We start from the raw sequence: 25826 nt of genomic DNA, 5'->3' as shown, positions 1-25826 counted from the left end.
TAGCTTCCCAGGGTTGCCATAACAAAGTAGCACAAACTAGATGGCTTAAAAGAACAGAGTTTTACTCTTATAGTTCTGGAGGCTAGAAGTCTTAAAATCAAGGTGTTGGCAGAGTTGGTTCCTCCTGGAACCTCTGAAGGAGAAGCTGTTCCATGCCTGTCTCCAGCTTCTGGTATTTCCTGACAATCCTTACCGTTCTTTGGTGTGTAAATGCATCATTCCCATTAGTCCCTTTGTCTTCACATGGATTTGTTCTCTCTGGGTGTCTGTGTCTCCGTGGTGCCCTGTTTTATAAGGACACTGATCATACTGCATTTAGGGCCCATCTTAATCCAGCATCACCTAATTTTAACTTGATCACAACTGCAAAAATCCTGTTTCCAAATGGTATCACATTCACAGTTCCTGTGTGGACATTAAATTTTGAGGGGGACACCGTTCAACTCAGGACATGGACTTCAATGGCTATTGCTTTGTCATTCACTTCTAATTGCATTGTGGCCAAAGAATGTAGTCTGTCTCCCATTAAGTCTTTGCAAATTTTGAGAATGTTTGATGGCAAGTTATGTAGCCAATTTTTTAAAAGCTTCAAGTATGAGTGCTAAGAAATGTGTATTCTGTATTTTCTAGTTTTCCAGTGCTATGTTCTATACATACTCATCATGTCAAACTTGTTACATTGTTGAAATCTTCTGTCACTTACTTATTGCCACCAACACATAAGCCAGCAATGCAACATTTTCTAAAACACAATGATAAATGTTTCATTTCATGCCTGATGTACTTTCAACAAGCACTGCATAAATCAACATTTCCTTGACTGGAAACCAGAAAAATAAAAAAGCAACAGTAATCTAAATGTCACATTATGACGCTGGGAATAAGAATACAAAGCTAAATGACGAGAAGTTGCTTTGGTCAAAATATCTGCAAGAATTATTTCATTTTCAATACAAATATTATATCATCCTATTTTTAATTTGAACAATTTTGTGATTTCTACATGATAAATAATAATTGCTATAATTTTGAGTGTTTACTTGCATCAGGCATCTTATACAGATTATTTTAATCTTCGTAACAACCCAGGAGGATAGATATTAATATACAAAGTTTTGCTTATTTTAGATTGTGTTCAGTATATATTAGCTCAACGATTAGCCCTGTGGCTTCTCTACACTAGACTGGAAAAGACATCTAGAACAAAAACATTTATGTTAGAGGAAAGACAATGCTTTCTAGTAATAAATCTGAGCCTTTGAGATGGGAGGTGATGGGATGTCCCATTTATACCTGGGCTCTCTAAGAAAAGCTTACTTGTACTAGTCCCAAAGGAAGGTGTGAAAGGACTTTATATAAAAGGCTGATTCTTGTAAATCTGTAGTGGAAAAAATTAGTTATTTTCTTTCTTCAGGAAATCTATGCAATGTTTTAACATTTATTTGTTTCTCTATTTCACAGATTGATATCTGTATATCAGTATTCAGCTGTAGATCAACTGTCCATGAAAACAAAGTCTTTTACCTTTGTTCTTTGTTTTATAATGATTCCTTTGAACCCAAGAGAAGAGATAGTCAATGCAATCAGACTCTGAAATAGAGAATACATCTTCTAAAAGCAGATAGACTTTAGCAGTGACAACAGTTACATTTTTGGGAGGCAGAACATTCATCGCTGCACTGTTTACAATAGCAAAGACCTGGAACCAACCCAAATGCCCATCAATGATAGACTGGACAAAGGAAATGTGGCACATATACATCATGGAATACTACACAGCCATAAAAAATGATGAGTTCGTGTCCTTTGTAGGGACATGGATGACACTGGAAACCATCATTCTCAGCAAACTTACACAAGAACAGAAAATCAAACACCACATGTACTCACTCACAGGTGGGTGTTGAACAATGAGAACATGTGAACACATGGAGGGGAGTATCACACACTGGGATCAGTTGGGAGGGGCTAGAGGAGGGACAGCAGGGAGGTGGGAGGGTTGGGAAGGATAATGTGGGAGAAATGCCAGATATAGATGATGGGGGGATGGAAGCAGCAAACCACCTTGCCATGTATGTACCTATGCAACAACCCTGCATGATCTGCACATGTACCCCAGAACCTAAAGTACAATTAAAAAAAAAAAAAAGCTCAGGGATATCAACATGGCAGAGCAGGATGCGTTGCTGCCTCCCTTCCCCAAAATCGTGGAGAAAGCACACAGGAAGCATGAATCTGAGATACTAATGATTATAACAATAATAAACATATCAAAACTGCAGAATATACATGTGCAAAAAAGAAGGGGGTGCAGCCAGGGGAAGAAAATAATAGAAAACTGCTCTAAGAAGGTAGGTTGCAGGAATGCTTTACTTTCTGCTCTTCTCTCTCTTTTGCTTCCAGGTAAAATCATATCTGTTCCATTACCACGTTGGGAGCAAGAGCTCAACATGGTGTTGACATCAGTCAGTCAATACCAAGGAAAGCAAAAGCCTTCCTTGGGTGAGGAGCTGGAGAAACAGGTGCAGACTTATCTGATCTTCCTGGGTATTCCCCCTTCCACACTCTTCCCTCCAAATTTCCAGGATGAATGACTTAGTCATTAGACATTTATTTCTGGGTGCTTAGGTACATTCCTGAGCAGCAGGTTTTCCTGATGAAGTAACTGTGAAAGGGAGTGGTATGGCAATGAAGGGCTCTGTCTGAGGGTTCATAATCTCCTCCTTCCATGAGCTCATCCAACAGATCAGGGACTAAAGGCGGCCCTTCTGCTCCTTCCCAGTCAGTCTATCTGATAGGCCCAGGGGGAAATGGGCCCCCTGGCCAAAGTAAATAAACCTGAGGAGCGAAACTACTACCAAAAAGAGATACCTAAATAACATATATTACCTGAAGCAGTATAATTGGAACAGATGAATCAAAAATTTTTTAAATGCATAATAGGCTAGGTGTGGTGGCTTATGCCTATAATCCCAGCACTTTGAGAGGCCAAGGCCGGTGGAGCGCTTGAGCCTAGGAGTTCAAGACCAGGCTGGGTAACATAGTAAGGCTCCTTCTCTACAAACGCTACAAAAATTAGTCAGGTGTGGCGGGGTGCACCTATAGTCCCAGCTACTAAGGAGGCTGAAGACGGAGGATCAATTGAGCCCAGGAGGCTGCAGTGATCATGCTCTGCACTACAGCCTGGGTGACAGAATGACATCTCATCTCAAAAAAATCCCTAATAAACATACAAACAGTAACATAGATACTTAATATACTGAAAGTAATAGAAGAAGTTACAGACATGAAAGCTGCAATTAATAAGTCATAAAAGAAGAAAAAAATGAAAATGATAGAAAAAAAGAGCAAGTTAGCTAAAGCCAAAGAAAATAATTGTGCATTGGAAGGATGGTAAGATAGAAGAACTCCCCTGGGAAGAGCAGAGAAAGGTAATAGTATAGAAAATGCAAAAGAAAAGCTAATATTTGTGGAGGACAAGAAGTGACAACATCTAAATAATAGTCTGAGAAAAATAGCTATGGAAAGATTTTATCCACATTCAAGTCGATTTGAAAGTCTGCTTTTTATCATATACTGTATCATCTCAAAGTCCTAAGAATTTGTCATAGGAGTATGTATTTATTGTACTTAATTAATCTGTTATTATGCATCTCTATCTCCCAATTTTCACTATGGTTAGTACAAAGTTAACACCCAAAAATCCATAAAGGCCAAATGTCTTTTTGAAAATTAAAAAGTATATATTTTTTATAGATTTGGGAGCACAAGTACAGTTTTGTTACTTGGGCATATTGCACAGTGGTGAAATCTGGGCTTCTAATGTAACTATCACCCAAATATTACACACTGTGCCCACCCAGAAAAAAAAAAAAAAAAGCAAAGATGTTAGTTTTTGAAAAGCACTGAGACCATCCCAAATTGAATTTCAGTCTCTGTCAATGTATATAAAAATATTTTTATGCACATTGTTATCACTGTGTAGATACTGTTCTATATTTTCACACACCCAATTTTAATTTAATTCCCATTTAGTGGCTCCCTGGTATTTCATCCTTCCAGTACAGGGAAATCACAGAGATGCTGTGGGTTTGGTTCCGGATCACCTCAATAAAGCAAATATTGCAATGAAGTGAATATTGCAATGAAGTAAATATCTCAATGATATTGGTTGGTTTCCCAGTGCTTATAAGTTATATACTATTCAGGAGTGTCCAAGGGAGAGAACACAGTCATGGGTTTTTTTGTTTTTGAGATGGAGTCACCCAGACTGGAGTGCAGGGGTGTAATCTTGACTCACTGCAACCTCTGTCTCCCAGGTTCAAGCAATTCTCCTGTCTCAGCCTCCCCAGTAGCTGAAACTACAGGCGCCCGCCACCATGCCTGGCTAATTTTTGTATTTTTTAGTAGAGACAGGGTTTCACCATATTGGTCAGGCTGGTCTCAAACTCCTGACCTCTTTAGTTTCTATTTCTGGCTGGGCCAGTAAAGCCGCTTCCTCATCTCTCTTTTCTGCTTATCACTAGGGACAGAAACTAAAAACCATGGCTTCTGGCTGCTAAAAGCCTAAAGCAAAACAAAACAGAACCACAACAAAAGTAAAATAAGGTGGGTTGGACAAGCTTGCAGTTTACTCAGTGAGCGTTACGTCTAAAAAACAATGTACATTCCTTAATTTAAAATACTTTATTGCTAAGAAGTATTAACAATCATCTAAGTCAATCTTAAGTCCCAATCTTTTTTGCTGCTGGAGAGACTTGTCTTGATATTGATGACTTGCTGACTAACCAGGGTGGTGGTTGCTGGAGGTTGGGCGACTGTTCCAGTTTCTTAAAATAAGACAAAAATGAAGTTTGCCATGTTGATTGATTTCCTTTACAGAAGATTTCTCTGTTGCATGCAAAGCTGTTTCATGGCATTTTATCCACAACAGAACTTTTTTCAAATGGAAGTGAATCCTCTCAAACTTGATACTGCTTTATCAACTAAGTTTACATAATACTCTAACTCTTTTATTGTCAGGTCAACAATGTTCCCAGCATCTTCACCAGGTATAGGTTCCATCTCAATAAATTGCTTTCATGATCATCTATAAGAAACGGTTCCTCATCTATTCAAGATTGATCTTGCGGCAATTCAGTCACATCTTCAGGCACATTTCTAGTTCTAGTTCATGTGCTATTTCCATCACATCTGCAGTGACTTCCATTGAAGTCCTGAACCCCTCAACGTCATCCATGAGGGTTGGAATCAACTTCTTCCAAATCCTGTTAATGTTGATATTTTCACCTCTTCCCATGAATCACAAATGTTCTTAATGGCTTCTGGAATGGTCAATCCTTTTCAGAAAGTTTTCAATTTACTTTGCCCAGATCCATCAGAGAAATTACTATCTATGGCAGTTATAATCTTATGCAATACATTCCTTAAATAACAAGACTTAAAATGACTCCTTGATCCATGGACAACAGAATGGATGTTGGGTTAGCAGGCATGAAAATGACATTAATTTCCTTGTACATTTCCCTCAGACTCTTGGATGACCAGGTACATTGTCAATGCACAGTAATTTTTGAAAGGTATCTTTCTTTTCCGAACAGGTGGTCTTAAGAATAGGCTTACGATATTCAGTAAACCAGTCTCTAAACAGATGTGCTGCCATCTAGGCTTTCTTATTTCATTTAGAAAGCACTGGCACATTAGATTTAGCATCATTCTTAAGGGCCCTAGGATTTTCAAAATGATAAATGAGCAATGGCTTCAACTTCAAGTCACCAGCTGCATTAACCCCTAACAGGAGAGTCAGTCTGTCCTTTGAAGTTTTGAAGCTAGGCATTGACTTTTCCTCTCTAGCTATGAAAGTCCTAGATGGCGCCTTCTTCTAAAAGAAGGCTCTTTTGTCTACACTGAAAATCTGTTGTTTAATGTAGCTGCTTCCATCAGTGATCCCAGCTAGATCTTCTGACTAGACTGCTGCAGCTTCTACCTCAGCACTTACTGCTTCACCTGCACTTTTATGTTATAGAAATGGCTTCTTTCTTTAAACCTCATAAACCAACTTCTGCTAGCTTCAGACTTTTCTTCTGCAGCCTCCACACCTCTCTCAGCCTTAAAAGAATTGAAGGGAATTAAGGCCTTGCTCTGGATTAGGCTTTGGGTTAAGGGAATATTGTGGCTGGTTTGATCTTCTATTTAGATGTCTAAAACTTGCTCTATATCAAGCAATAATGCTGTTTTTTTTCTTATCATTCATGTGTTCACTAGAGTAACAGTTTTAGTTATTTAATTTAATTTCATTCAAGAACTTTTCCTTTGCTTTCACAACTTGGCTAATGATTTGGCACAAGAAAGCTAACTTTCAAGCTGTCTTGGTTTTCAACATGCCTTCCTTTCTAAGCGCAATCATTTCTATCTTTTGATTTAAAGCAAGAGATGTGTGACTATTCTTTACATTTGAATACTGAGAGGTCAGTGTAGGGTCATTTGGCTTAATTCAATATTATTGTGTTGCAGAAAATAGGGAGGCCCAAAAAGAAAAAGAAAGATAAGTCAAAGTACAGGAATACCTTTGTAATGTTTTTTCCTAGTTGCTCTACAGAAACACTGAATCTATTTCCAGTGTGAACAACAGTGTATGTTCTGGTAACTGAGAGGAAAACATTTTTAATTGCTGGCATTATGCAATGACTTTAGTTCAAAACTGATATGCAAATAGAAAAACCATACTCAAAAATGCATTAACAATTTATGGAAGAAATAGAACATTAAATGAAAGAACTAAATGCACAAGATCTATATGAGGAAAAGTATGAAACTGTGAAGAAAGATGATATAGTTTAAATATTTGTCTCCTCCAAATCTCAGGTTAAAATGTGATCTCCATTGTTGAATCTGGCACCTTCTCCTCACACTCTTTGCCCTCTCTCTCGTCACATGACGTGCCTGCTCTTCCTTCACCTTCTGCCAAGAATGGAAGCTTCCTGAGGCCCTCACCAAAAGCAAATGCTGATGCCATGCCTGTATAGTCTGCAGCACCATGAGCCAAATAAACTGCTAGCAATGCCCTGATACTAAAGCTCATATGGGAAGGGAAAAGACCTGGAATAACCAGCACAATACTGAAGAAAAGAACAAAGTTGGAGGATTCAAATTACCTGATTTAAAGACTTACAATAAAGCTGCAGTAATCAAGACAGTGTCGGCATGGTATTGTCAAAAAAAAAAAAAAAAAAAAANAAAAAAAAAAAAAAAAAGACACATAGATTAATTAAACAGAATAGAGAGCCTAGTAATAGACCCACAAAAATATAGTCAACAGATCTTTGACAATGAAGCAATGGCAATTCAATGGAAAAGTTTTTTCAACAAATGGTGCTTTAACAATTTAAATATCTAAACGCAAAAAGAAGTCTAGACATAAAGTTTATATCTTACACATTTCACAAAAATTCAAAATGTATCATAAAACAGAATGTAAAACACAAAACATTAAAACTTATAGAAGAAAACAAAGGAAAAATTTTAGTGGAACTTAGATATGACAATGTGTTTTTAGATAGAACATTAACAGAATCCATGAAGGAAAGAAAAATATTGATAAGTTGGACAGTATTAACATTTTTAAAATGACCACTCTATGGAAGACACTGTTAAGAGCATGAAAAGATAAGCCACAGACTGGGAAAAATATTTGCAAGACATGTATGTGATAAAGAACTTGTATCTAAAATATACAGCAAACTTAACTGGAACTACAGGGAAAAACAGACAAATCCACCATTCTAGTAAGAGATTTCATCATTCATGAAAAATGTATTAACTATTTATGGAAGAAACAGAATATCAAATGAAATAACAACGTATAAAATCTATACGTGGAAAGCTATGAAACTGCGAAGAAAGTTTATAAATATATTTACATGTATATATAAATACAAGTGTGAATAATACTGCAAGAAACTGGTGGTATCAGAGACATTTTTGACAGAAAGTCAAAAGAGCTGAAGAGGAGCAACCTAGCAATGAAGATTTATGAAGCAAGTATATTCAATAAAAACCCAAATGATCTGGACAGAGAAAACTGTATAAATAATCTTTCAATGCAAAGACATAGACATATACCCACAAGAAACAACAGCAAACAGGAAACCATGACTTCCCCAAAATGACAAAGCAAAAATCCAGTGACTGACCTTAACAAGAGGGCAGTCTGTGAGCTCTCTTCAATTGCGACCAACAATTCAAAATAGCAGTTTTGCAATGGACACAGAGAGGGGAACAACAGACAATGGGGCCTATCGGAAGGTAGAGGGAAGGAGAGAATCAGGAAAAATAACTAAGCGGTCTTGCTGCGTTGTGCAGGCTGGTCTCAAACTCCTGGGTTCAATTGATCCTCCTGCCTTGGCTGCCCAAAATGGTGGAATTACAGGTGTGAGCCACTTTGCTCGGCCACACACACACACTTTAAATTACTCATAGTTCAAAATGAAATTAAGATAAAATTAAAAGCACTTTGAATTGATGTCTGGAAGGAGACAAAAGACACTTTTGACACTTTTTACATTAGTACTATTTTGGGTGGGGATGAGGTGGTTAATGATGACAGGGGTGAGTGGAAGACAGTTTACTGTATCTACTTTTGTGGCTTATAAATTCTTATCAATGTAAACATATTTCATGATCAAAAGTGAATTTATAACATTTAATTAAAATACTTAGAAATAATTGATAATGAAAACAGTACTTATCAAATTTTGAAGGATGAAGCTAAAATGAGAGAAATGTGTAGACATAACCTGCCATTTATTTTTAAAAGGTTAATTATTCATTAAGTAGGCAACCAGTTTAAGAAGTTAGAAAGATGAAGCAATTTCTGGTTAAGACTGATCAAAAAACAAAGCGCACATAAACAATATTAGGAATACAAATAAAGCTATGGTAACATTATCGATAAAAGAGAGATATTAATAACTAACATTAAATTTTAAAAAGGGTATACTATAGATCATTAGAAATTTTAAAATACGTATTTAAAAAACATTATGCCAACAACTGGAGAATCTAGGTGAATTGGACACATTTCCATGAATATATAAAATGCTGAAAGAAAAAACAGAAAGCTAAATAATCTAACATAAATAAGGAAATTTTCAGTCAAAAATCTTTCAACAAAGAAAAGATTGAGTTCATATAATTTTACAGGTGAGTTCTATAAAAATCTTCCATGGGACCGGTCACTCTAGTCTTTTACAAACTTTTCCAGAGAAGAGAGAAAGAGAAAAATACTCACAAACCAATGTGAAGATTATAATATTGATAACAAAAGATGACTGATACAGGAAAAGAAATAAAAATTCCAGGCCAACTCACTCATGATCACATACATGCAAATCTGAAATTATTAGCAAATCAAGTCTAATAATGTATAAAAATATGTAATCACCAAACTCTAGAGAATGCAAGGACATAACAATTTATAAATGCCAACAAATATCAAATTTAGATGAAGAGGAAAAATTCCTAAACTACAAAAATTTACCAAAACTGACTCCATAAAAAACTGGAAAATGTGAATCATCCTATAACCATCAGAAAAATTAAAATAGTAGTCAAAATTTTTTTTCCCAGAAATAAAATATTAAGCCCAGATGGCCCTACTGGCCAGTTCCACTAAATATTTAGGAAACACATAACTCATACTGATTCTTTCAGAGGATAGAAAAAGTAGCATCAGTCAGCAACTCAGTTTATGAGACTAGCATAACACCAATTAAAAAACATCCAAAAACAGTCCAAAAAAACTCAGGTAAATCTCTTAAAACTCATTAGCCAGTCAGTAGGAAACTGAATCCAGTGATATTATCTTACAGAAAAAAATGGAATGTAACCTAAGGTTGATGTAATGTTTAAAAATAACCTATAATATAATTTACTCCATTAATGCATTAAAAGAAAAACACTGGCCGAGAGTGATTCCAGCACTTTGGGAGGCTGAGGCGGGTAGATCACGAGGTCAGGAGTTTGAGACCAGCCTGGCCAACATGGTGAAACCCCTTCTTTACTAAAAATACAAAATTTAGTTGAGCATAGTGGCGGGCAACTGTAATCCCAGCTACTTGGGAGGCTGAGGCAGGAGAATTGTTTGAACCCAGGAGGCGGAGGTTGCAGCGAGCCCAGATCACACCATTGTACTCCAGTCTGGGTGACACGGCGATACCCTGTCTCAAAAAAAATAAAAAAATAAAAAAACAAGAAAAAACATTATGATTATCTGAATACCCAGAAAAACACTTGATAAAATTTAACAACAAAGATTGTTAGCAAAGTAGAAATAGAAAAGATTATTCTTAACCAGATAAAAGGTATCTGACAAAAGGCTCAGGAAATTTCATCCATTCTTCATTGTGAAGTTTCAAAATATCCCTTTTAAAACTAGGAAGAGGAAAAGAATGCCTACTATCATTACTTGTATTCCCAAGAGTATGACAAGAACATAAAAACAAAACTGGCCCGGGGTGGCTCATGCCTGTAATCCCAGCACTTTGGGAGGCCAAGGCGGGTGGATTATGAGGTCAACAGTTTGAGATGAGCCTGGCCAACATAGTGAAACCTTGTCTCTACTAAATACACACCACACGCACACACACACACGCGCGCGCGCGCGCACACCTTAGCTGGGCATGGTGGAGAGGGGCTGTAATCCCAACTAGTTGGTAGGCTGAGGCAGGAGAATTGTATGAACCCAAGGAGGCAGAGGTTACAGTGAACCAAGATGGTGCCACTGCACTCCAGCCTGAGTGACAGTGCAAGACTTTGTTTCAAAAAGAAAAACCAAACACCAAAATTATCTTGAATCATAGATGCCATCATGGTATATACAAAAATGCAAATGAACGTACAAATTATTAGGTGATTTGTATGCTATGGCAATTATAGCTCAATAAACCTGTTTAAAAAAAATCAGTTCTTAGTGGATGGAAGAGCAAATGTGAGACAAAACTTTTAAAAGTGTGGGAGATGGCTTTATGACTTCAAAGTAAGGAAAGGTAGGACTTAAAGGGCACTAACTTGAAGAGATTAATGAATTAGATTGCAATACAATTAAGAACATTTTTTATCAAAAGACACAAGAAAAGAGAATGAAAAACTAAATCATGAACTAGAAGAGAACATCTGCAACATACGTAGTTTACAAAATAATATTATCCAGAATGTCTCTGGTATATCAACAAGCAAAAGATAAATAACCCAAGAGAAAAGAAGTAAAACAATGCATGACCCGGCACTTTATAAAAGGCAAATTTCAATGCTAAACGTAGAAAGATGCCTGGCTTCATTAGTCATCACAAATGCAAATTTAGGCTATTTTGATATCATTTTACAATCACCATATTTGCAAAACTTAAGAAGTCTGACAATACCAAATGTTGGCAAGAATGTGTATCAATGGGTACTTTTACATACAACTGATTTAGGTGTAATGTGACAAAACCTTACTCTGAGTTAACTTGGCACTACCTAGGAAAGCTGAACACTTTCATAAGCTATATCCCAGCAATCTGTAGAGAACCTCTTACACATGAATACCAGGGACATGCTCAAGAATGTATGCAGCAGTGTTTGAAGAACTACATAACTAAACTTGTCCCTAATGGTTGTCACTGATTTATCTTCATAGAATGGGATATTATACACAGCAAAATGAATTAACTAGAGCTGTGCACAAGACAATGGGTGAATCTTAAACATAAGATACTGAAAGAAAAATGCAAACCAGGTTACCTACAACATGCAACCATTTTTATAAAGTTAAAAACAAACAAAAATAAAGAATATTTTGTTCAGAGAATATATATATATATGATAAAGCCATAAAACATTATTAGGTAACTATCAACACACTATTATGGATAATGGTTGCCTCTGGGGCAGGTGGTCAGGAATATGGGAAAGGAAGGAGCACACAGGTAGTGTTGTAACCAAGCAAGTTGTAAGGAAAAGCGCCACACTCTGAGATTGACAGGAGTCCTATTATTGCCAGTGGCCGAGAGATGGCTAACGCTCAAAATTCTCTCGGGCCCCAAAGAAGGGCTTGATTCCTTTTTATACCTTGCTTAGAGAAAGGGGGTGGCAAAGAGGAATTTTACAGAAGCAGAACAAGCAAATTAGTAGAAAGTAGCTGGTAACCAGGAGGCAGGAGGTTCCCAGGATTGTTGGCTACCAAGGGGGGTATACACACGCAGTTCCCATGATTGCTGGTTACCAAAGTGGGTAGCAGGGGGTACTTTCCATACAATCAATCACCAAGGGGGGTAGGGTATTCACAATAGCAGGTAGACTCACCAAGCAGGATGTAGTTACAACAGTTACAAGCTTCTGAGTACAGCATGACCCGGCTGTGCACCCGAAAGACAAATGATGGGAGAAGAGGCTAAGATGGAGTTTGTCTGGCTCACATCTAAGATGGAGTCTGTCAGCCTAGCACAGTAGAGGCAGCAATTTTGATAATGTTCTAATTCTCAACTTGAGTGGTCAGTTCATGATGTTCATTTTGTTGTATGTATTTAAATATTAATTATGACACATTCTTTGTATGTATCAGACACTAGATAAAAATTTTAGAAAGATGATGTACTTCTCAAAAGAAGATATTTATGCAGCCAACAAATATATTAAAAAAAAAAAAGCTCATCATCACTGGTCATTAGAAAAATGCAAATCAAAACCACACTGAGATACCATCTCACACCAGTTAGAATGGCGATCATTAAAAAATCAGGAGACAGAGATGCTGGAGAGGATGTAGAGAAATAGGAACACTTTTACACTGTTGGTGGGAGTGTAAATCAGTTTGACCATTGTGGAAGACAGTGTGGCGATTCCTCAAGGATCTAGAAATACAAATTCCATTTGACTCAGCAATCCCATTACTGGGTATATACCCAAAGGAATATAAATCATTCTACTATAAAGACACATGCACACATATGTTTATTGTGGCACTGTTCACAATAGCAAAGACCTGGAACCAACCCAAATGCCCATCGATGATAGACTGGACAGGGAAAATGTGGCACATATACACCATGGAATTACTGTGCAGCCATAAGAAAGGATGAGTTCATGTCCTTTGCAGGGACATGGATGTAGCTGGAAACCATCATTCTCAGCAAACTGACCCAAGAACAGAAAACCAAACACTGCATTTTCTCACTCATAAGTGGGTATTGAACAACGAGAACATATGGACATATGGAGGGGGACATCACATACCAGGGCCTGTTGGAGGGGGTGGCTAGGGGAGGGACAGCACGGGGTGGGGAGATTGGGGAGGGATAGCATTAGGAGAAATACCTAATGTAGATGACGGGGTAATGGATGCAGCAAACTACCATGGCACATATAAACCTATGTGACAAACTTGCACATTCTGCACATGTACCCCAGAACTTAAAGTATAATAAATAAATTTTATAAAAAAAAGATGATGCAGAGGTTTTAAGTCCAGCTGACAAGAAGTGCTTCTAAGAGATAATTTCTTACACTGTAATACAATAATTATTTTTAATACACTGTAAGAGTGCTACTGTTTATTATGTAAATGCACATATCCCAACAATTTTTCTTTTTGTTGTGAATATTTCATAGGAGACACTCAATTCTGTTTTTGAATACTACATGGCTTCATTATTTCTTACTTTTGTTTAGCATTTAATAAAGTTAATTAAAAAATAATATATTCTCTTTAGAATAACATATTAGTAGTTCTAGTACACATTTTAGTTCTGTATTATTAATATTAAGGCCATCAACTTTATTATTTTAAATCATATGAAATATATCAAAATTATTTCTCTATTTTCATTATTCTGGACACAATAAAGACATATACTTGGATTTAAGCTTATAAATTCAAAAATTATATTATTTTAATCTGTAGTCTTTTAGTCTTCTAATATTATTTTATAAATGTCATACGCAAAAGAATTTTCTTTCATTTTATAAACAACTCCCATAGGACCTTTAGCATAAAAGAATTTAACCTTCTGGCGGGGCACGGTGGCTCACGCCTGTAATCCCAGCACTTTGGGAGGCCGAGGCGGGTGGATCACGAGGTCAAGAGATCGAGACCATCCTGGTCAACATGGTGAAACCCCGTCTCTACTAAAAATACAAAAAATCAGCTGGGCATGGTGGCACGTGCCTGTAATCCCAGCTACTCAGGAGGCTGAGGCAGGAGAATTGCCTGAACCCAGGAGGCGGAGGCTGCGGTGAGCCGAGATCGCGCCATTGCACTCCAGCCTGGGTAACGAAAGTGAAACTCCGTCTCAAAAAAAAAAAAAAAAAAAAAAAAAAAAAAAAAAAAAAAAAAATAAAAAAAAAAAAAAAAAAAAAAAAAAAAAAAAGAATTTAACCTTCTAAGAAAACATGGCTTTTGCTTTCCAAAGAGAAAAGCTACTACCAGAAATGATAGATGGTTAGTTTGTTTCTAACAAATTACATACAATAATTAAATGCCAGTCAGCTCTGTTCCGAAGCAGGACAATGGCATGTCATGAGCACCATGGGTTCAGGCCATAGGCATGATTAAAAAGAAACAAAATGGTAGAAAACAGGCTACTGGGAGGTTTGAATTCAGAACAGTCTATGGCAGAGGTGTTCCTAGAAAGGTGAGTGCCTCCTGTGAACTCTGGCTTTGACACAGGTCTCAGATCTTCCAGATTTTTGCTCCTTGGGAAGTTTGCCACTCCATGTGTCCACCTAAACATCCATTACCTCATCAGTCATATTTTAAGACGCTGGTTGTCTATGTTAATGTGCCTGAGTGTCCCTTTCAGAAGAGCTATAGCCTCGTTTATACACAAGATTCATCCAGGAAGCAGAATTCTCAAAGGAAGACAGGGATTAGATTTCAAGACAGGCAGTCCAAGCTCCTGACTTCCTTCTCACTGGGCATTTCTTCTCACAGTGAAAGGGCAAGGACCCTAACAACAGGGGCCCTGACGCCATTCTCCCCTCTTCCTTGATGTTCTTTGGCTGGTCACAAACAGAGTTAGTCAGCAATACAGTATGGAAGTGACGAACTTTGGGCAGGCATTACCAGAACTGCCCATTCAGGCTTCTGAGAGCACGATGTCACAGATTTCAAACATACTTGTGTTTCTTATGTGAATTACGGATGAGCGTATACTAGAAAGGCTGCTAGGTGTGCCTGCTCATTGCATCTTTATTATTACAAGGACCAAAATACCACAGGACTGAAAACCTCCCAGATCAGATCATCTAATTTCTCAACTGATCGCATCATGTAGAAAAGGTCAGAGTGCTACTATAGTCACTATAATTCCTGCAGTTGGCTGGCCTTTTTAGAGGTATGTAAGTGTGTGTGCACACGTGCGCATGCACACATGTATGTACCTTTTATTCACTTGTTCCTTTCATTTTACTTCATATAGGAAAAACTACTTTTTTGTTTTAGTTTTTTGGTGTGTGTGTATGTTCCTTTTTTTTTTTTTTTTGAGACTGTGTCTCACTCTGTCACCCAGGCTGGAGTGCAGTGCCATGATGATCTTGGCTCACTACAGCCTCCCCTTCCCAGCCTCAAGCAATCCTCCTGTCTCAGCCTCCCCAGTAGCTGGGACCACAGGTGTGTGCCACCATGACTGGCTAATTTTTACATTATTTATAGAGACAGGGGTTTGCCACGTTGCCCAGGATGGTCTGGAACTCCTGAGCTCAAGTGATTTGCCCGTCTCAGCCTCTCAAAGTGCTGGGATTACAGGTGTGAGCCATTGCGCCCAGCCAGGAAGGACTGTTGCAGTTGGTGTACATGGCTTGAATATGAGTGCAATAACTAACTTATGATAAGTTAGCATCATATAGTGAGAATGAAGCATACTATAATGAGGAAGTCAAGTTGCTGCATACACAGCTATAATACTGATGGCAGCAATGGACCATCCGGATCTCCGAGGCAGCCTACTGCACCACCTGCACCCTTTCACAGCCAAGCAGGACCCGCTCCCAGGCCTGGAGCTTTTGCTGTGGCCTCAACCTCCCTCCCTGCCAGTCTCGGGGGCTCACCAGCACGTGGCTGACGGTGCAGCTGGGGATTCATGAAGCCAGTTCCAAAAAAGTCAGGTTCCTTTGCGCAGGGTTGGCCGGGGTTGCCAGGCCACCTGCACCTTACCTGCCACTGCGGCAGGGAAAATGCAGGAAGAAGGAGGGTAGTCCACAGAACCCACCCCTCAGACCTCCCCAGAGCCTGCCACCCTGGGAGCTGTTGTGATGGGGCCCAGCTGAGTCACTTGACAGTGGGGGAGCAGCACGGTTGGGCATGGAGGGGCGGAGCTGCGCCCAGGGCAGTGCTGCACCCCCCAGAGCCAGTTGGAGCTGGGAGCAGGCAGAAGCCTTACTCTCCTGGGTGCAGCTGCGGTCACTCAAGTGGCAGCTGTAGACCTGGGCCTCCCTGTGCTCTTGGGGTCTGGAAGCAGGCAGGAGCCCTGCCCTCCTGGATGCAGCTGCAGCCACCTGGCCACAGCCATGGACCCCGGCATCTCTGCACTCTCAGGGGCCTGGGAAGGCCCCACTTTCCCCAACAGGGTTGGAGAAGTCTGTTCCCACTGCCTGGCCTCTCCCTGCTCCCAGCACCCACTCCAATCCCGGAGCAAGGTTGGGGCTGAGCCCAGGTGCTGTTACAGCCTGGTCGGTTGTGCCCAAGCAGGAGGCATCGCTGACACATCAACCCTCACCACCTCAGTCCTCTCCAGACTTTGAGCATCAATAAGCATGGGAGGGTGGTCTAGGCAGGGCTGAGGGCAGCTGGGCGCTGGCCTGCAGGCACCCCTTGGCACAAACAGCCTAGGCACCATGAATGGCAACAGGAGGCTGACAGGCTTCTGGGCGGAAGGGGGTGGGTTCATGGTGAAGCCCCACCTTCAGGAGGCCCTGAAGCCTGGGAGCTGGCCTGCTGGTCCCTGGTCCCCACAGACGGGAGCGGAAACCTGTGATGCTTTTCCCCGGCCTGTCCATGGTCATCCATGGACCAATTGGCAGGTTCTTCCTCCCCTCTGAGGCCCATAAAAAGGCCTGGACTCAGCCAGATCAGGAGAGACAAGAAGTGACCAACTGCCGAGAGGAGCTACCCACCTCAGGGTCCCCTCTCTGCTGAGAACTGAACACTCATTGGGACAACTTGCCTGCAGAGAGAAGCTACCCTCTCTGCTAAGAGCGGAACACCTGTCTAGACACCCTGGCTACAGACAGGAGCTACCCACTGCAGGTCTCCTCTAAGCTGTTCTATCTCTCAATAAAGCTCCTCTTCATCTTGCTCACCCTTCACTTATCTGCATACCTCATTCTTCCTGGACTCAAGACAAGAACTTGGGACCTGCCAAATGGTGGGGCTAAAAGAGGAGTAATACAAACAGGGCTGAAATATGCCCCTTGTTCACCACGTTGCAGATGACAAAAAGAGAAGAGAGGAGAGAAGAGCTGCAGCCTTTCAGGGAACCCAGACCTAGGAGCTCCCTGAACCGGGGCTGTGACACCCTCTTTAAGGCTCTGCGGTTCCTGGCATCTCCAAGCTTCTGGGGGCCACACTGTCTTCCCGTGTCAGCCATGGCCGCTGCTTATGGTATGCCTGGTCCAGCCACAACTTTGCAAGGAGCTAGCATGCCTGGAGTTGCCTGCCCCACTGCAGTTGGCATGCCTGCCTCTGTGCAGTGGCTGGACCGCATGCCAGCTCACATACTACTCACCACCAGGCAGGCATGGGATACAGGCTGGTAGTGCAAGCTGACATAGCCTGTCACGCCAAGTGGGTGAAACCAGCCCAGAGGGCCAGAGCAAAACTCTGGCAAAGACACCACTGGCCAAAGAGGTTTCTGGCTGGGAAAGCAACATGCTAAGAATCCCGTAACAATACTACAATCTTACTTTGAAGATTTTGAAAATATTCAGGTACCATATAGTAATTCAAGGTCATTATTATAAAGGCCAATTATCAATGTAAAGTCACATAAATGTATAAAGTTCAAGAGATTGGAATTGATCTGCAGAAGCCAGATGAATATCCTATAAGTAATTTTGAAAGAAAAATAATTCTTGGGCCGGGCGCAGTAGCTCACACCTGTAATCCCAGCACTTTGGGAGGCCGAGAAAGATGGATCACTTGAGGTCAGCCTGGCCAACAAGGTGAAACCCCATCTCTATGAAAACACAAAAATTAGCTGGCATGGTGCTAGGCAGGCACCTGTAATTCCAGCTACTTGGGAGGCTGAGGCAGGAGAATCACTTGAGCCCAGGAGGCAAAGGTTGCAGTGAGCTGAGACCATGCCACTGCACTCCAGCCTGGGCGACAAAGTGAGACTCTGTCTTAACAACAAAAAACACATTGAATGAAATATACATTTTGAGATTTATCAGATACATAGTTTTGAAAGTGAGTATTCAGATTTCAAAGAAGGACAGCATACATGTTAAGAAATCAATAATAGAATATATTAGGAAAATACTGTTGTATCAATAAAAAAAGAATATTTTGGATAGGTTCAACCTGTCAATTTATTTCATAGATATTAAATTTATATAATGCATACAACTATATATATATGTTCATTAGCATTTAAAAACTGAAATTCACCTAAACAGTTAAAATTAAAAGCATATTTAACTATACAATTATACAATATAAGTTTTAATAGTTTTTGGAAATTAATGGTTTAAAATTAAGTCACAAACTATACAGTTCTTTTATAGGTGAAGCGACATTTTGCTATAAGGCTTTGAATTAAAGTTTATATTTTTTATAGCATTTTTATAGGGCTCAAACTTGAACATGTGTTACCATAAGCTGTTGGATAGACAGGTAGCTGGTAACAGTAGAAAAGAGAAACACTACAGGATGCAGGTAAAGTCACATAAAAGTCTGGGCAAGAAACCAGGTCTTCAGATGCCTAGGGCAGCACATTTTCTATTTTTAACCTGCTGCATTCTAACCTGCAAATAGAACTTTCTTGACTAATATTGCCTGTGCTTTATCAAGTGGAAAATATTTTTTAAGATCCCTTAAGTGACCCAGAGCTATTTAAAAATACAGCCAGCAGAATTACCTTTAAAGTGATTCAAAAATTGTTCTGAGCGCCAATAAGGCATATTTGGTATTATTTGAAGTTCACGTGTGTTTTTTGACTCTTGTTCTACTATTATTATTAGGCCTAGTAATTGAAAATAAAATAATTAGCCCAACTTGTGGTTCAGTGAAAATATTTCCTGTACAACTTGGAAAGATGAAGAAGAGGCTTACATTCATCGAAACTCCAAAGAATAGGTTAGCTCGGGAAGGAATTCTATACACAAGACTAAAGTGTGGCACCTTTGTTTGCAATGACACTAGTACGTTACAAGATGAAGGACAGGACAGAGCTTAATATATAGGAAAAGGAAGAAAACTTCTGGTTAAAAAATTTTAGAAGAATTCATACCCAGGCTTGGAGCACATGACAAAGGTCTAATGTCAAGGAAAAAAAAATATCTTAACTGCAAAATAGGAGAGTACTCTAGGTAGATAATAAGAAAGAAAGAAAGAAAGAGAGAGAGAGAGAGAGAAAGAAAGAAAGAAAGAAAGAAAGAAAGAAAGAAAGAAAGAAAGAAAGAAAGAAAGAAAGAAAGAAAGAAAGGAAGGAAGGAAGGAAGAAAGAGAGAAAGAAAGTGAAAATACAAAAGAAAAGCACTCAGTTTATATGCTTATCTGAAGGGCAAAAACTTCAAAAGGAGAATTAGAACATGTTATGAGTCATATGAACTGGAAGGCATTAATGGCTACATTTGTTTTTGTGTGAGTAATGTTACTGCTAAAGATTTATAACTGACGTTGAAATTTCTAGTTTTATTTTAAAAGAACTACCCCAATCATCTAATTAAAAATAGGTTTTAAAGAAAGTGAGTTAAAAACTCCATAACAACTAAAAGAAAAAAAGAAGGTTCATAGCACATTGGCCTATTTTTGAAAATTGCAAATGAAATATCTGCTACACTTAAAATAGCTACGTAGAAGCATTTATTATATAAATTAAATGATTTAAAAGGTAATAGAAACACTATATATATATATATGTGTGTGTGTATATATATATATGTGTGTGTGTGTATATATATATATATATATATTCTAGACTCAAATAGTATTATAAAAGTAGAAATATTCCACTTGAGAATAATGACACTAAAACAAAACTACCTTCAAATTGCACTTTTAATAAACTTATCCTGAAAAATGCAAAAGATCAATATTAAAAATCCAATATGGCACATTATCTATAACTCACTCTGATGCAACATCAGGGCTCACAAACAGAAGGACTGTGTGTCAGGAAGATGTTATTTGCAGCATCTAGAAACACTTCAAGTTATTTTCTTGACAGAGTTTCCAGGAGTGACAGGTAACCTATTTGGCCTTCGAAGAAGAATGAAATTCAGGCTGAATTCTTCTTCACTAAAAAACTACTTTTATAAAGAATGACATTCAAGTAATTGGAGAGCAGGTTTTCAACACCCTTTCCACTTTCTGTACTTCTTTCCAGGGAAGCAGATTTTCGACCTGGGTTTTCTGCCAGTTCTGTATTAGCTGCTCGACCCAAACACGCTACACACTAAGGTTGTAACCACCCACCCATATTATATGAGTATCATTCAGAAATACTAATTACTGTGCCAACAGCTGCAGGACATGACTAAAGTAAAGTATTCCAAAGTTTTGGTTGCTTCATTAAATATAAGACAATCTGGAACACTGGGACGCAAATAGATGAATTTTTAACAATGAGCCAATGAAAGAAAGGAAAGTGCTGTCCCTCTATCAAGTGGATTCCAGTGGCTGCCTCAGTCGGAATCATCATGGTGAGCCCTCCCTTACCATGACGTCTAATGGCATTTCCCTCCGATCATGTGCACTTTTTGGTGAACTGTGTGCGCTTTGTGCAACTACTACTTTAAATACATGCAGAGAAAGGAGATCACTCTAATGTCATTAAGGTGTTGGTGTTGAATATCTCCAGCTAGACAACTGGACCTCAAAGGGACAACTTTACTGAGCCGATGGGGCTCCCCAAGATATCATCAGTGTCAGATTACCTTGAATTATGTTTACAGTGTCAGGAGAGAGTGGAGTTACCTTGCTCTTAATCCCTGCACTTGTGAAAGCATCTTAGATGACTTTCACATCAACATAGCAACCCCATGGGACTATGTAACAATCACTCAATTTACTGTAATAATTTGTATTTTTGTACATGATCTTCTTATTTGCTGTGTTTTTTTCTCTATTCATAAAATGAATTCATCTAATATAAAAAGAAATTGTATGGGTAAAGCCAAAGCAAATAACAAGAAAAAATGTACTGACTAAGTTCATGGTAATATTATTTGCCTCTGGTTAAAAATATAAAATACATAATTGTTAATTTTAAGTTATTTATCCCTTTTCAACATTTAAAATTACCTTTCTATTAACATTTTTGGGTTCCTTTAGCTGAGGCTTTTATAAGATTTAACATAAGAAGGTTATTCTTAAATAAATTCAAGTGTATATTCAAAAGGTATAAACAGCTCTGTAATAAAAACTGGCCTACAGACATTAGAATCATAATACATGATTATTACACTCACACATGAGAACAATGATATAATATAAAAATAAAGGTTATAAGTTAATTTATAGAAGGATTTAGACTACCACATTTTTAAGAATTCATATTACTAAATATAATGTTAAATTCTTGTCAACATTATATTCTTGCATCCAGTAAAACTAGACAGTTATGAAATTTGAGAAAACTTATTCATCTTAGATATAAAACCATTTAGCTACAGACACAATGATCCTAATCATAACAGTGTTTAAAATAAACTAAGGAACAAAAACTACCTAGATCAAAACCATGAATATCAACAGCTTTTCAAAACCCACAGAAAAATGCAATAAGTAAATTTAGAGATGAACAATTTAAAAAGTAAACGTAGTTTCATTAGCTTAATATTTTAAAATAGCTATGTGAATTTTTTCACTGAATACTAATAAACATCAAATATATTTTGAGATTGACAATTTTTAATACCAAATATTCCACCCAATTTAACTCACAGCTCTTCTAAAAACATTCTGCAATTAAAAAGCTTTGTCTATGTAACTTCTACTAGTCAGTGTTCAACGGGTTTCCAATGCCTGTTAAAACTATTGGTAGCTTACTGGCTGCATGTTGTATTTATCTAGTGTACAGAACAAAGTCACCTGATAGTAGATGAGGTACATAATTTATGAGATTGTTTTCCTTTCGTTAAAAGGTCCAGAAACTCCTTTCATCCTCTCTATCCCATGGAACCTCAAAAACCAGCTTGCATTCTCCCACCTACTGATTGGATCATTCCCTGCGAAGGAAGGATACACCCAAGTCAAAATGAATCTTGCCTCCAAGACAGGCTTACAGGTAGGAACTCTGGTCATGGTCGCGTCAGGCTCATCTGCCTGACTAAAACTTTTTGTTACCCTCAATCTCTGATCTGAATTTCTGACCTTATGCTTGTTCCTAAATTAAGGTTACCACTTGTTCCTCAAATTGTTTTGTGATTAGATTCTTGACCTTCTGTAATTATGTTCTTTTTATCTCTTGCTTTAACTACTTGGGCTCTTGAAGTTCACTCCTTGACCTCTTGATCTGACTTCATTAACCTAAAACTGATCTACTTGAGTTTCTGACCATCATCTGACTCTCCTAATAATTTAATGGTCCCTATTAATGCTTAGCTTAGCTATCCAGCTTCTGGTCTCCTCCCCTGCTACCACAGCAGTATTGAGCTTACTAGATTTATTCCAGTAAATAAATATCCATTTATCCCCCAGCACACACCTAAGTACTAGAAGGAAAATAAGTACCTGTAAAATGTTGAATCAGAAATGCATGTTGCCATGGATACAGAACTATATTTATGACCTAACCTTTATTCCATGCAGTTCCAAAGCAAAGGCATAGCCAGTAAGGAGGCAGACACTTAACTAAGAATGTGATCCGAGAAATCAGAAAATATGTATTCCTTTTATTAGAGGAAAATTATATAAAGAGTTTTTGGTTGGTTTTTGTTGTTTGTCCAGTAAAAGATGCCTTGAATATGGGTATATAGCATATACCAATTTCACGTAATAAGGAAAGAATTTTTCCCAGTCCTGTATGATTACAACTGAGTATATATAATAAAGTAGATGCTGTTGATGAAAATTCTCTGCTTAAAACAAACCACATCAGTTAAATAATACTCTGCATTTCGATTCTACATTTTAGAAAACCATTATATGTGTATATACGTGTACATATATTCTACTTGCTTCAAAATTTTACAAGTAGCTTCACAGACTTATTTAAAATCTTTATAAATATGTAGGTATTATCTTTCCATTGAAAATGATTAAATGGGCATTCAAAAAGATGGGATGAAGTATCTGCTTTAGTTCACAAATCTTGCAAGTAGCAATCAGAGCTGACACTCAGATCCTCTGATTTCATTTTTCTGTACTATTAGACAGCACTGTCTTTTAGTTAACAAAAGTTGATTGCTCTAGATAGCACAGAAATTATTTACAGAGGCTTAGACTCCAGTCACTAGCACACTTACTTAAATTTTTAATAAAATACTTAAGACCATTATTAATTTTGCTTTACTTTATCAGCAGTTGCCAGCTGAACCAATAACCCTGATTTGGCTAACATGTCAATACAAAAGAAATCCAAAGTAACATTAGTAGGAAAAAGCACACGTTGGATTCATCCAGATGGAGTTAATTCCCATGTATTGGCAAATTATCTCTCTGAAATAATGTCATTTTATGAAAGCCTGTAATTTTGCTTCTCTCCTAAAATTTTATTGCATCATAAAATTACATATCAACAGGATGTTCAAGATTTATTATGAAAATTTTGACTCAATCTGTCTTTGATTGCCACCAATATTTTGGTTTTCCATGCAATTTTTATTTCTTAGCACATTGTTCCTAATCCTTCTATTAGATTTGATATCTTCAACTCACTACTGATGTAGACAACTATATGATGGGGATTAGCTAATGTACTCTCTATATTGACAAAACAAACGATGCCTGTAAATGATTCTTTACAGTGTAATCATAAATGTAAATCTTTGTTAAAGTGTCTATGTGCCATAGATAGATAAGGTTTCCTTATGCTACCTTAACTATTCATAATAGTAATTACCCAAATGATACTTATACTTGTCTCCTTAACCCTAAAATGTATATACCTTTGTTTCACCAACAGTAGACGTATCTTACTGACCATTCTCATGAGAACATAGTAAATGATGGTATCAAAAATGTTTCACAGGAGGCAAGATAGCTGCATTCCAAAATATCAGATACAGACCAGAAATGTCTTTTAACTATCTCCAAATTTATCTGAAAAAAATTGATGACGAATTAATTGGTCAGAAATTTGTCCAGACCACAGAATCTAATTCTGTGGAACAGATCAGAAAAGTTGATGCAAATAGAAAAAGAACAATTAGACCACTGCATTGCCAAAAGTTTTCTTTACAAACTTTCCCCATTCAAGTGTTTGTTTTAATTTAAAAATACATATAATCAAACCAAATAGTATAGAAATGCCCTTAATAAAATCATTAAGTTGCAACTTATAACTACCCATCTGCAAGTCACTCCCCAGAGGTAGACACATTTTACTCTTTCAGTTATCTGCTTTCAACTCTGATGATCATTACTTTCATACCTTTACATAATTCATAAATTAATTTATTCACAACCAATTGATTTTCTGCTATAAAGAATATTTAGCTTACACCATTTACTATCTCTCTCCCACTTCAAAATATAGTTGTGTCATAATTTTTAATTCCTTTATTGGTTACTTCTATAACTTTCAATAGAATAACTAATAACTTTTATTTTTCCAGAAATTATATAGTATCTTTTAGTTCCTCACTTCATAGGATGAGTATATTAGTACTGCCTAACCTTCAATTGCCCTATTCATTCTCACAACCTCTATTATCTAAATTTTTACTTCTGTTATCTGCGCTTTGGTGAAAGTTGGTAATATTTATGTTGTGTCTGCAACCATGAGTATATTTTCTATGCTTTATATATAAACTGATTTCAAAATGTGAAATCTAATACATACAGTCTAATCATTATTCAAAACACAACCAGATAATGTTACAAAACTACATCTTGTTTCTAGCAGAGTTTTTGTTTCTCTGGAGGCTTCTAATTTTCTTCTTTCTCCCTTGCATTTTCTGCTTTTACTGCCTCCCAACATTATTGAGAATTCTCATGGATAGTACCTAAGGTCTTCATCCACACACTCCACTTCTGTTCCAATCTGGACTGGATGTTCTTTCTAGACTCACTGTACAGCTCTGTGGTGCAGCTTCCTTCTTCTCCTCTCTTCGAGAAGATCCACTGTTCAATGAATTTTCTGTATTTCTCTTTTATATTTATTCCTTCATTTTATTTAAGAACATCTACAGCAACCTCCAAAGAAATACAGAAGATAAACTTCCCAAATCCTTGCATGTTTGTAATGTCTTATCCAACCTGAGATTTCTATGCAATATTGAACATTGGCTTATGTATAGCGGTCTGACTTGTAATTTTTCCTTTTCATAGTTGTAATAAAGGCATTTTCTCTTTTACCATTTATTATTTGAAGTCTGATGCCAATCTGTCTTGTTCCTACATAGAGGGCCTGATTTTCCTCTGGGAGTTCTGGGGATCTCACTTTTTTTTTTTTTTTTTTTTTTTT

The 25826-nt window shown here is 37.8% G+C and overlaps 1 protein-coding gene across 8 annotated transcripts in view; it reads right to left on the bottom strand.

The window, feature by feature from the left end:
* Positions 1-25826, bottom strand: part of CEP112 (centrosomal protein 112) — a 646693-nt gene that overhangs the window by 317985 nt on the left and 302882 nt on the right. The window lies entirely within an intron of this gene.

This window comes from Cebus imitator, unplaced genomic scaffold (genome assembly GCF_001604975.1).
Source record: "Cebus imitator isolate Cc_AM_T3 unplaced genomic scaffold, Cebus_imitator-1.0 Scaffold229, whole genome shotgun sequence".
In the NCBI taxonomy this organism is placed as follows: Eukaryota; Metazoa; Chordata; class Mammalia; order Primates; family Cebidae; genus Cebus; species Cebus imitator.
Note: the sequence above shows the minus strand (reverse complement) of the source record. Positions and strands in the feature narration are given on the sequence as shown.